We start from the raw sequence: 13,320 nt of genomic DNA, 5'->3' as shown, positions 1-13,320 counted from the left end.
GGGTTCAGGATTGGGAACTCATGTACACCCGTGGTGGATTCATGTCAATGTATGGCAATACCAATACAGTATTGTAAAATAAAAAAAAAATTAAAAAATTAAAAAGATAAAAATAAAGACAATCTGCTTTAAATGCTTTCTAGGTCAGGACATGATACAACAGACTGGTTTCAAATAGGAAAAGGAGTAAGTCAAGGCTGTATATCAACACCCTGCTTATTTAATTTATATGCAGAGTACATCATGAGAAACACTGGACTGGATTAAACACAAGCTGGAATCAAGATTGTTGGGAGTGATATCAATAACCTCAAATATGCAGATGACATCACCCTTATGGCAGAAAGTAAAGAAGAACTAAAGAGCCTCTTGATGAAAGTGAAAGAGGAGAGTGAAAAACTTGGCTTAAAGCTCAACATTCAGAAAACTAAGATCATGCCATCCAATCCCATCACTTCATGGCAAATAGTTGGGGAAACAGTAGAAACAGTGGCTGACTTTACTTTTTTGGGCTCCAAACTCACTGCAGATGGTGACTGCAGCCATGAAATTAAAAGACAGTTACTCCTTGGAAGAAAAGTTATGCCCAACCTAGACAGCATATTAAAAAGCAGAGACATTACTTTGTCAACAAAGGTCTGTCTAGTAAAGGCTATGGTTTTTTCAGTGGTCATGTATGGATGTGAGAGTTGGACTATAAAGTAAGCTGAGCACTGAATAATTGATGTTTTTGAACTGTGGTGTTGGAGAAGACTCTTGAGAGTCCCTCGGACTGCAAGGAGATGCAACCAGCCCATCCCAAAGGAGATCAGTGCTGGGTGTTCATTGGAAGGACTGATTTTGAAGTCTAAATTCCAATACTTTGGCCACCTAATGAGAAGAAATGACTCATTTGAAAAGACCCTGATGCTGGGAAAAATTGACGGCAGGAGGAGAAGGGGATGACAGAGGATGAGATGGTTGTATGGCATCACCAACTCAATGGACATGCATTTGGGTAAACTCTGGGAGTTGGTGATGGACAGGGAGGCCTGGTGTGCTGCAATTCATGGGGTCGCAAAGAGTCGGACATGACTGAGCAACTGAACTGAACTGAACTAGGTCCTAAAATAAACTCAAATGCAGCATATAATCTTCAGGAATAATTATTTCCATCTAATTAAAAATCAATATTTCAATTTTATGTTCTTCTTAGTTTTATTATTATTTTTCTTTCAGAGTGTTCAGTGACATGAAATATAATATCAACTTTACCTTCCTTTATGAATCAAGATAGTGACTATCTGTACACCAGAGCCAAAGAAATTCTCCTAAATACATTTTGATACAGTAAAACCTCTTTATATTGAAACCTAAATTCTAGAATGGGGAATACATATATACCAATGGCTGATTCATGTCAGTGTGTGGTAGAAGCCACTATCATATTGTAAAGTAATTAGCCTCCAATTAAAATAAATAAATTTTTAAAAAAGGGAATATCTGTTAGTTAAGGTTTTTGTAATCCTCTTCTCTCTCCAACCTATTTTGTCTTGCCTAAGTTAAATATATTTTTAAGCATTTAGCCAGGTAAGTTCGCAAAAGAATACCAGTTATATATGACTCTGGCTTTGACTCCAGAGGTCACAGAATGAAAGGCACTGTAAGAGCAATTATTTCCTTCTCTCTGATGGAGACAACAAGGGCATCAAAGTGCTAAGTTCTTTTCTGTTTTTAAGAGGCTGTAATGAGACTAGAAATTAAGGTGTTTTGTATGTGTGTGTGTGACGACTTGAAAATTGACCTTAAACTTTCAATATCCCCCAATTTTATCTAATGCTACTTAAATATTTCTAGCATTGTTCATGATTCTTGTAATTCAGTTTTCTTTTAATGTCACAGTTAGAAGCAGACAGCTGGGTGACATTCCCAGAGAAATTTCTACTCTAAATATGAGATTATTCTCTTCAATGGTGCATGCTGCTGTGCTTAATACAGCAAATGACATTCATGATGACCTTTTATGCTTGGTAACAAGGATTCTAGGAAGGCTTTGAATTATCCAATATAGCAAATAAAATGCCCTCCACATCACAATAAAATAATTGAAAAAAACCGGAAAATTAAAACCAATAACAATATTTCCAGGTGTTAGTTTTGACAAAACAGATGAATTCTGAGATTGACACAAGTATACAAAACTTTTAAATATTTATATATCTAGATAGGGAAAATTATTGAGTATATAATTTTCTCTTTTTATTCTACTATTTTACATTGTTTCATATTATTTTTTAATTCAGTCATGCCTAAGGGTTATACAAAATGCCAAAAGTTGATCTTGTCTTTTATTTTTTAATTGCATAAGCCTAAATCTTCCTGTATATCAGCTAATTAATCACTAAATTAAAACTTAAGTCATATTAATATAATTTTAATAGAGATTTCCCCTTTTAAGATAAGATTTATAAACCATTATATGCTCAACAACAACAAAAAAATTCATGTTTCAAATATAATAGATCTAATAGTTACTTCTCAGTCTTTATCTTATTTGACCTCTTATCAACATTTGGCATTGGTCACTTTTTTCTCCATAAAAGACTCTCCTCTTTTGATTTCTCCAGATCTCTAATAGTTGAGTTGCCGCAACTGTCGATCCTTGGACCCTTTCTATCAAGTTCATGTCTTTAAACACCTTCTACATGATATTAATAATAACCCCCAACTTTACCTCATTCCTTATTTCCAGCACCAAGAATCCAACTATTAACTCAACATTTCCCATTTGGATACCCAATATAGATTTCAAAATTTTATGTCCCAAACTGACTTTTTTTTTTAATTTATCCCGTCTCAGTTAATAATAACTCTATTCTAAAATATTGGTGCCAAATTTAAGTTCTCCTTAAAGCTCTAATTTCACTCTTATCAGTCAGAAATCCTGTCTATTTTAGCTTTAATATATTCAGAATTTCTTCATTTCTAATTAGACCTCTGTCACCAGCTTGGTGAAAACCACTAGCATCCCCCACTTTCTAGTTTCTAGCAGATGATCTTTAGTATAGTAACCAGAATAATCTTTTTCAGATGTAAATCTGACATCACTCTTTTGGTCTAAATCTCCTAATGATTTCTCGTATCACTGAGAAAAAAAAAAGCAAAATTCTTATTATACCTTAAAAGGCCATACATGATCTGGTGACTAGTAACTCCTCTGACTTTTCTCTCCTGTTACATTATTTTTCTTTTTGTTCACTCTGATTAGCTATTTTGCTTTCTTGCTGTTATTATTTTTTTTCCTTTCCCATATACGGGGAGATACTTTCCTAGACTCTTCTACTGTAATCTCACTTAAGATTCATGTCTGAGAGAATTATCCTTGTATTGCTGTTTGCTTTAGTAAATCTTGAAGATTCTTTAAGTTGAATGACAGAGCTTGATAAAGTACATCCTCCACCTAGGCAGATGCCACCAATGCTTCCAGTGAGCAACAGCAGTGCCAGGAACACAAACAAAGAAGGTGTCAGGAAAACATTTAAAAATTTTGCTTTTTCCCTTTAGGAATGTCAAATAAATTTTTGATATGTCTTTCTTTACTTCTAAGTAAAATATTTTGGAGACCACAGTAGAAGTAGAAGGATACACAAATTAGAGGAAAATAACACCACAGAAATATCCAGATGGCAAGGAATTAGAGTTTTTGAGTTTATTTCTTTGATTTTTATTTTAATGTCATTCTTTATGAAACAGACAGAGAAATTCAGACTGCATCTAGAGCACTTATTATCATCCTTATTCTATTTTAATGTGCCTCTTTCTTGCATGAGCTTCTTTATACTAAATCTAAAGACTGACAATTAACAGATTACTACACTCTTCATGAAAAGTACGCTAAGAATTAAACGTTGAGTAGTCAAGCTAGGAAATTCAGCTTGCTGCATTTATGCATCTCTGATAACCAAATAACATACTTTCATTTTCCCCACAAATGGTCAATTCAAAATTTTTAATTCTTGCCACTAAATTCTTAGACAATCATTTAAAAATGAGATTATGAGAAAAATAGGTCTATAATAAATGAGTTCACAAACTCTTCAAGCTCTAAGTTAATCTAATAATTTTATAATTTACTGTAAATGTTGCAAAAATCTCTAGGGGAAGTAGAGGGTAAATTAGACATCTGTAACAGACTAATAATTATGGAAAATATTTCAAAGTAATTACATTCCAAAATCTATGTGTTTGATGAATGGCTGCTTTTTCCTGTCCCATTTTAGCGTTTGCATCTGCATAAAATCAAGGGTTTGTAGGAGAATATATTTATGGAGAAAAGAAACATTGATAGCAAATGGAAGCCTATTTCTACTGTTCACAGCACTAACAATGATAATGGCCTACCTGGGGTTAACAGTGTTTCTTTTATAAGGTTTCTCTACTCTTGAACTGTTTATACAAGAATTAGCACTTAACTTAAAAAAAATCTGTGCTTAACCTCAGATATTGAGAATAAAACAAATCTTTGGAAGATTACATTGCATTCCATATAAAAATTTTGTGTTAGTATTGTCCCTATCGGTCTTTCCACAAGCAAACACCATGGCATACTGTTTATATATGGTACTTCACAGTGTGCCAAGGTGGTTAGCTTACAAGCAAATATCTCCATTACACAACTAAAAAAGTTTAAACTAAGGAATATCAAAATTGCTCTGCTCCCCCTGGTAGGTATGCATTAAGTATGACATTGTTATACACAATCATTGTAAAGGCCCTACTGTCATGTTCTAAGTTTCAAACACCTGTCTTCTGAAATTCAAAGCAATCACCTATTCACCTTTATTTGACAAACATGTCTCATATTCCACCTGAGGAAGAGAAGTCATCCATTGCTTGTGTTAATCCACTCCTCCAAGAAGAAGATCCCAAGATCAGCAGAAGAACGAAAAGATATATTCAGTTCAGTTCAGTTTAGTTGTTTAGTCGTGTCTGACTCTTTGCACCCCCATGAACCACAGCACGCCAAGCCTCCCTGTCTATCACTGACTCCCGGAATATACCCAAACTCATGTCCATTGAGTCTGTAATACCATCCAACCACCTCATCATCTGTTGTTCTGCTCTCTTCTTCCACTCAATCTTTCCCAGCATCAGGGTCTTTTCAAGTGAGTCAGCAGCTTACATCAGGTGGCCAAAGTATTGATATTTCAGCTTCAACATCAGTCTTTCCAATGCACACTCAGGACTGATCTCCTTTAGGATGGACTAGTTGGGTCTCCTTGAGGTCCAAGGGGCTCTCAAGAGTCTTCTCCAACACCACAGTTCAAAAGCATCAATACTTCTGTGCTCAGCTTTCTTTATAGTCCAAGTCTTACATCCATACATGACTGCTGGAGAAACCATAGCCTTGATTAGATGGACCTTTGTTAGCAAAGTAATGTCTCTGCTTTTTATTTTTTTTAGAATAACATTCTTCTATTTAATATTATGTTTATAAGATACATAGTTATATGTGTAGCAAAGAGTTTTTTTCTGAATGATATTGTATTTCATTTTATAACATATTTCAAGGTATATGTTTATTTATCTAGAATTTTTTCCAGTTTTAATTACTACAGATAATGTTTTGAACATTTTTTTTCTTTTTTTTTAATTTTTATTTTTACTTTATTTTACTTTACAATACTGTATTGGTTTTGCCAAACATTGACATGAATCCACCACGAGTGTACATGAGTTCCCAAACGTGAAACTCCCTCCCGCCTCCCACCCCATATCATCTCTCTGGATCATCCCCGTGCACCAGCCCCAAGCATCCTGTATCCTGCATCGAACATAGACTGGCAATTCGTTTCTTACATGATAGTATACATGTTTCAATGCCATTCTCCCAAATCATCCCACCCTCTCCCATGGGCCAGATATATCTTTACTATTTTTACGATCATTCTTTTTCTTTTTCTTTGGTTGATGTTGTTGTGTGGTTGTTTCTTCTTCTTTTCTTTAATATTGTATTTTTGAAAATCCAACATCTACTCTAGATTTTTAATCTTTGCTTTTTGGTATTTGTTGTCAATTTTGTACATTTAAAAACCCAAATTTCACTACCTAATTTTACCTGAGACCGAGATTACTGGCTTGACCACTCTCTCCTCCTTTGGACTCTCCTTTTTCTCCACCAGGTGGCCTCTGTCTCTTCCCTCCTCCTTTTCTTCTCTATCCAACTCTGTGAATCTCTGTGTGTTCCAGACGGTGGAGAACACTTAAGGAATAGGTTACTCGCTGGATCTGTCTCTCTCCTTTTCATTTCCCTCTTTTATCCTCCTGGCCACCTCTGTCTACCTCCTCCCTCTCCTCTTCCCTGTATAACTCCGTGAATACCTAGGAGCAGTCCAAACTGTGGAGCGCACATAAGGAAGTGACTACTGGCTAGCTTGCTCTCTCCTCTTTTGATCCCAACTCAACTCATTCCAGTCACCTCTAACTACCCCCTTCCTCTTCTCTTCTCCATGTAACTCAGTGAACCTCTCTGGGCGTCCCTCAATGTGGAGAAACTTTTCATCTTTAACCTAGATGTTTTATCATCGATGCTGTATCGATGGAGAAGTCTTGAGGCTACTCTGCTTTTTAATATGCTGTTTAGTTTGGTCATAACTTTCCTTCCAAGGAGAAAGTGTCTTTTAATTTCATGGCTGAGTCACCATCTGCAGTGATTTTGGGGCCCACCAAAATAATCTTCGACTGTTTCCACTGTTTTCTCATCTATTACCCATGAAGTGATGGGACCAGATGCCATGATCTTCGTTTTCTGAATGTTGAGCTTTAAGCCAACTTTTTCACTCTCCTCTTTCACTTTCATCAAGAGGCCTTTAGTTCTTCTTCACTTTCTGCCATAAGGGTGGTGTCATCTGCATCACTGAGCTTAATGATAATTCCCCCAGCAGTCTTGATTCCAGCTTGTGCTTCATCAAACCCAGTGTTTTTCATGATGTACTCTGCATAGAAGTTAAATAAGCAGGGTGACAATAAACAGCCTTGATGTATTCATTTCTGGATTTGGAACCAGTCTGTTCCATGTCCAGTTCTAACTATGCTTCCTGACCTGTATACAGGTTTCTCAAGAGGCAGGTCAGGTGGTCTGATATTCCTATCTCTTTCAGAATTTTCCAAAGTTTATTGTGATCTGAGCGACTGAACTGAATTGAATTGTGATCCACATAGTCCAATTCTTTGGCATAGTCAATAAAGCAGAAATAGATGTTTTTCTGGAACTCCCTTGCTTTTTCAATGATCCTGTAGATGCTGGCAATTTGATCTCTGGTTGCTCTGCCTTTTCAAAATCCTGATTGAGCATCTGAAAGTTCACAGTTCGTGTATTGCTGAAGCCTGGCTTGGAGAATTTTAAGCATTAGTTTACTAGCGTGTGAGATGAGTGCAATTGTGTGGTAGTTTGAGTATTCTTTGGCATTGCCTTTCTTTGGGATTGGAGTGAAAACTTACCTTTTCTTGTCCTGTGGTGACTGCTTAGTTTTCCAAATTTGCTGGCATATTCAGTGCAGCACTTTCACAGCATCATCTTTCAGGATTTGAAACAGCTCAACTGGGATTCCATCACCTCCACTAGCTTTGTTTGTCATGATGTTTCCTAAGGCCCACTTGTCTTCACATTCAAGGATGTCTGGTCTAGGTGAGTGATCACACCATCATGATTATCTGTGTCATGAAGATCTTTTTTGTACAGTTTTTCTGTATATTCTTGCCACCTCTTCTGAATATCTTCTGCTTCTGTTAGGTCCATACAATTTCTGTCTGTTATTGTGCCCATCTTAGCATGAAATGTTCCTTTGGTATTTCTAATTTTCTTGAAGAGATCTCTAGTCTTTTGCATTCTGTTCTTTTCCTCTATTTCTTTGAAGTGTTCGCTGAGGAAGGCTTTCTTATCTCTCCTTGCTATTCTTTGGAACACTGCTTTCAAATATGTATATCTTTCCTTTTCTCCTTTGCTTTTTTACATCTCTTCTTTTCACAGCTATTTTTAAGGCCTCCTCAGACAGTCACTTTGCTTTTTTGCATTTCTTTTTCTTGGGGATGGTCTTGATCCCTGTCTCTGGTACAATGTTACGAACCTCTGTCCATAGTTCATCAAGCACTATGTCTATCAGATCTAGTCCCTCAAATCTCTTTCTCAGTTCCAATATATAATCATAAGAGATTTGATATAGGTCACACCTGATGGTATAGTGGTTTTCCCCAGTTTCTCCAATTTAATTCTGAATTTGGCAATAAGGTGTTCACTATCTGAGCCACACTCAGCTCCTTGTCTTGTTTTTGCTGACTGTTAGTGCTTCTCCATCTTTGGCTGCAAAGAATATAATCAAACTGATTTTGGTGAAAGCATGTCAGAAAAAGATTGGTGATAGAGCCAGGAGCCATCTGTCTGCCATACAGGTCTGAAAGTGAGAGTGAAAGTCACTGAGTGGTGTCCAACTCTTTGCGACCACATGACCTATACAATCCATGGAATTCTCCATGCCAGAATACTGGAGTGGGTTTCCTTTCCTTTCTCCAGTGTATCTTCCCAACCTAGGGATCAAACCCTGCTCTCCTGCATTGCAGGAGGATTCTTTGCATGTCTGTTTCTTATGAAAAAGAACATCCTCTTCTTCTCTTGCCTTCTTAGACTGCATCTTAGAACTATGCGTATTTAGCAAGGCTGACAGAACCTTCCACACTCAAAGTCTGTCATCAAAACTGTCTCTCATTTTTCAGGAATGTGTCCATCTTAGTTCCTCGGCCATGCTCAGTTACTTCTTGACAGTGGCCAGTGGGAAGTGTGTCCTCAAAATAAACATAATGCTGGATTTTAAGGTACAATATTTGAGTTAATCAATTAGGCTTCCCACACTCAGAGATATGAGGTCCATTTTTCCCATGGCACAAGCCAGTACCACAGAGAGTTAGTAATTATTTTTTTCCTACTCAAGAAAATATTACCTATATAGCTATCTATCTGGATAGACAGATGATAGATTACAAAGATAGATGGCAGGTAGGTAGGTAGGTAGATGGATTTAATGTGTTATTTTTGCCAGAATCCTCCATCAATAGCAAAATGGAGAGAACCCATTTGTCACTAACAAAGCTGACAACAGCCTATTAGAACTAACTCATGTGGACAATCTCTTTTTCAATAACCCAAGACAGGACACCCCTAACACTTTAAACTACAAGTTGGGGTAGTTGACATTTTCCTGAACAATGTTCTTGTATAATAGAAATCACAAGACCCTAAGCTAATCCATGGAGAAGGCACTGGCGACCCACTCCAGTACTCTTGCCTGGAAACTCCCATGGACGGAGGAGCCTGGTAGGCTGCGGTCCATGGGATCGCTAAGAGTCGGACATGACTGAGCAACTTCACTTTCACTTTTCACTTTCATGCATTGGAGAAGGAACTGGCAACCCACTCCAGTGTTCTTGCCTGGAGAATCCCAGGGACGGAGGAGCCTGGTAGGCTGCCACCTACGGTGTCACACAAAGTCGGACACAATTGATGTGACTTAGCAGCAGCAGCAAGCTAATCCAAGTAACTCAAAATTCCCCTCCCCACTCAGTCTCCTCCAGGCTTTTCCTATCAGCCAATGTTTTAAGTTATATTATTGGGCTAGTTTAGTTTTCAAGAGATATCCATTTTCCAGCTTATAAAATAATAATGCTATTATTTTTGTGTGTTTAGTGGAAATATTTTAAAAAAATATTTCACAAAAGATATCCATCATTGAATTTGTGATTTATGTACAATTGTTTAGATGTGTATTTGTGACTATTATTTGTTAATAATATTATTAATATCAAATGTTTTACAGTCTGTTTGTTTTGTTACAAGACATATTTTCTATAATTATTAATAGTAAACTATCAAACTCATGGATAGAAAATGCCAGTTACTTTATTATCCCAGGCTAAAAAGTAGTTGCAGTCAATGCCTATCATTTCTTAGGAGGCACATCCTGAATTCCATACATATTCTCTACAGTCTACCATTGTAAATTCTTAATCCATTGCAATCCCATGAACTGTAGCCTGCTAGACTCCTGGAAGAATAATCGAGTAGGTTGTCATTTCCTCCTTCAGGGGATCTTCCCAACTCAGGGATCAAACCCGCATCTCTTGTGTCTCCTGCCTTGACAGGTGGGTTGTTTACCACTGAGTCCCCTGAGTCTATCATTCAGTTCAGTTTGGTTTAGTTCAGTCTCTCAGTCGTGTCCGACTCTTTGCAACTACATGGACTGCAGCACTCCAGGCCTCTCTGTACATCACCAACCCCCAGAGTTTACTCAAACTCATGTCCATTGAGTCGGTGATGCCATCCAACCATCTCATCCTCTGTCATCCCCTTCTTCTCCCACCTTCAATCTTTCCCAGCATCAGGGTCTTTTCAAATGAGTCAGTTCTTTGCATCAGGTGGCCAAAGTATTGGAGTTTCAGCTTCAGCATCAGTCCTTCCAATGAATATTCAGGACTGATTTCCTTTAGGATGGACTGGTTGGATCTCCTTGCAATCCCAGGGACTCTCAAGACTCTTCCCCAACACCACAGTTCAAAAACATCAATTCTTCTGTGCTCAGCTTTCTTTATAGTCCAACACTCACATCCATACATGACCACTGAAAAAACCATAGCCTTGAATAGACAGACCTTTATTGACAAAGTAATGTCTCTTAAAAGTATTATATTATGTGTTTTACTGTTTTTATAACAGAAACTACTGGGTGTAATTTGCTTTTTCTAATGACACAGATATTAATATGAGCACACTTCCTTTAGTAAACTATCACACTTATGTATCTGCAGAGGCTACTGAGGAATCAAAACTATTTGCCTTAAAATAAATGAATGTGCTTCACAAAGTTCTTTTGTATTTAAATAGATATTTTCTCACTTCAGTTTCAGGAGGTGGGTTTTCTACTTCTTGCAACTGTTTGACAAGTATTTCTTTCTACACCCAATAATTTGCCCCATGAAACATTCTCTGCTCTGGGAAAAAAAGATACCTGCATTTATAGAGCTGTAAGCAAAATTCTCTTATTGAGGAGCTAACCACAGAATTTTGTGCATTAGTTTACTGCTAAACAGAAACTTTCTATTTATTCTGATTTACAGTCATACTCCAGAGAGTCAAGTTTATTGAATATCAAACCTTAAAAAAGTGAGATATGAATTTTTTTAATTTGTATTTTTACTGTATTCTCTTTTAAATTTAAGTATATTTTACTTGATATCACTTCATACTTGGACTTTTCCTCATTTGTGATATAAAGTTGATATTTTATCTTCTGGCTTCCAGAGGTCTTATCTGTTACAGTGGTTCACTGACTGACTGGCATTAATTTATGTGTGAAAATTACTCTGAATCATGTAAATTTTCCTTTAGCATTATTTTATGTATCTATCAGATTTTATTATGATTAAGGCTAACATAGTCCCTTTTTAAAATGTAGTTGTATTAAACAAAATTTAAATGGTCTAATTCATTATTCATACATAATTTATAACTTTCAAAATCTAATTTATAACTTTCAATGTCTGTGATTTGTTTAATTTTTTTTTGGAACACAATCACCAATCAAGAGTAAATTCTAAGATTAGGAAAATAATGAAATTTAAGTGGTTCCTGGAAGTTTTAATACATGAAATTTTTAATTTCATATATCATTATCAATATATTGACATGTGCCCTTTCTGGGAATGTATTTAAAATTTAACAGAGAGTGTTTTCAGAAACTTTGTCTTCGATAGTAACCCTACCACAAGTATTTGGCTATATAGACTTTAATTTCGGTCTTAGCTCCTTCACTTATAAGTGTGTAACCTTGAGAAGTTGAATCAATTCTCTGAGGGTCCAATTCTTCTTCCACAAAATGATGGTAATATTTATTTTAGAGAATGAGATGCTGTGTACAAATACTTAGCAACAGACTGTGTAAATGGTGGTTGTTTAATAAATTAACTTTTTATGATTTGACTGTTTCAAATTTTCTCTATTATTGTTTAAACCCTGTGTATATATTTTATTCTCAATAGATTTGGAGAAAGCAACTTAGCATTTCCCATAATTACACTTTAATGACTGTTGATCAAACTTGAACTGTGACTCTTCTTCAGCTATGATTGATTCTGTTTGCAAACAGCCTGAAGGACATTGCATATAAATTCAAATATACTTGTGGAATTTGGAGTAGGGTACTTACTAAATCTGTGACTTTGGGCTGGGTGTATAAACTGTTGTTTCTGTGATTTCAAACGTGAATGGAAATAACAAATACTACCTTTAAAGTGTAAAGATTAAATAAGTTAACATACATAAAAACTCATAACACAAAGCCTCCCAAATGAGGTACATTCACCAACAGTACCTTCCTTCTTGCAGGTCTGCTTTGGGGCCTAGAGCAGATATCACACAAAACTTCCATTAGGGATTCTCTACTCTGATGCATGGTACTAATGAAGGTGGTGGTACTAAAGAATAGGAACTAAAGTGCCTCTTGATGAAAGAGAAACAGGAGAGTGAAAAATCTGGGTTAAAACTCAACATTCAAAAAATGAAGATCTGAAGAAAGAAAAAATCTCAAAAAATGAAAGACTGAAGGCAGGAGGAGAAGGGGACGACAGAGGCTGAGGTGGTTCAATGGCATCACCAACTCAAAGAACATGAGTTTGAGCAAACTCTGGGATATGGTGAAGAACAGGAAAGACTGGTGAGCTGCAGTTTATGGGGTAGCAAAATATTGCACATGATTGAGTGACTGAACAACAATATTCTGATTCCTATAATTTGTTCAGGGCCATTCTGATTTGTGATTTTATAAGTCCTTTTTCTTTCCTGCAGTATATTATTCTTTTAAAATTTATTTATTTATTTTAATTGGAGGGTAATTACTTTACAATATTGTGATGGCTCAATGGCAGGATATTTTTCTAATGCTTAAAACAGGTTTGATTCGTCGGCCTCCCTCCATAGTTATGATTATTACTCTCCTCCTAATTGTGCTATTTTTGATAGTTTTGGTCAAATTTATTTTTGTCCAGAACAGGATTACCTATACTCAACATAGTCTGATCACTCATAAACTTATTCAAATATGGGCAGCCCAATAGTGGTGAGAACTTATAATATATTTTCTTTCTCAAATTCAATTTCTATATTTCTGAATTTGTAGTACTCATCTAGATGAAACACTTTCAAATGGGAAAATCAGAATTCATTTATAACATTTTGATAGGAATAATAGCTAATCTAGAAATTGCCACATAAGGAATGGTGGTAAGAATCCATAATTG

Source organism: Ovis canadensis, chromosome 1 (assembly GCF_042477335.2).
Source record: "Ovis canadensis isolate MfBH-ARS-UI-01 breed Bighorn chromosome 1, ARS-UI_OviCan_v2, whole genome shotgun sequence".
NCBI lineage: Eukaryota > Metazoa > Chordata > Mammalia > Artiodactyla > Bovidae > Ovis > Ovis canadensis.
Note: the sequence above shows the minus strand (reverse complement) of the source record.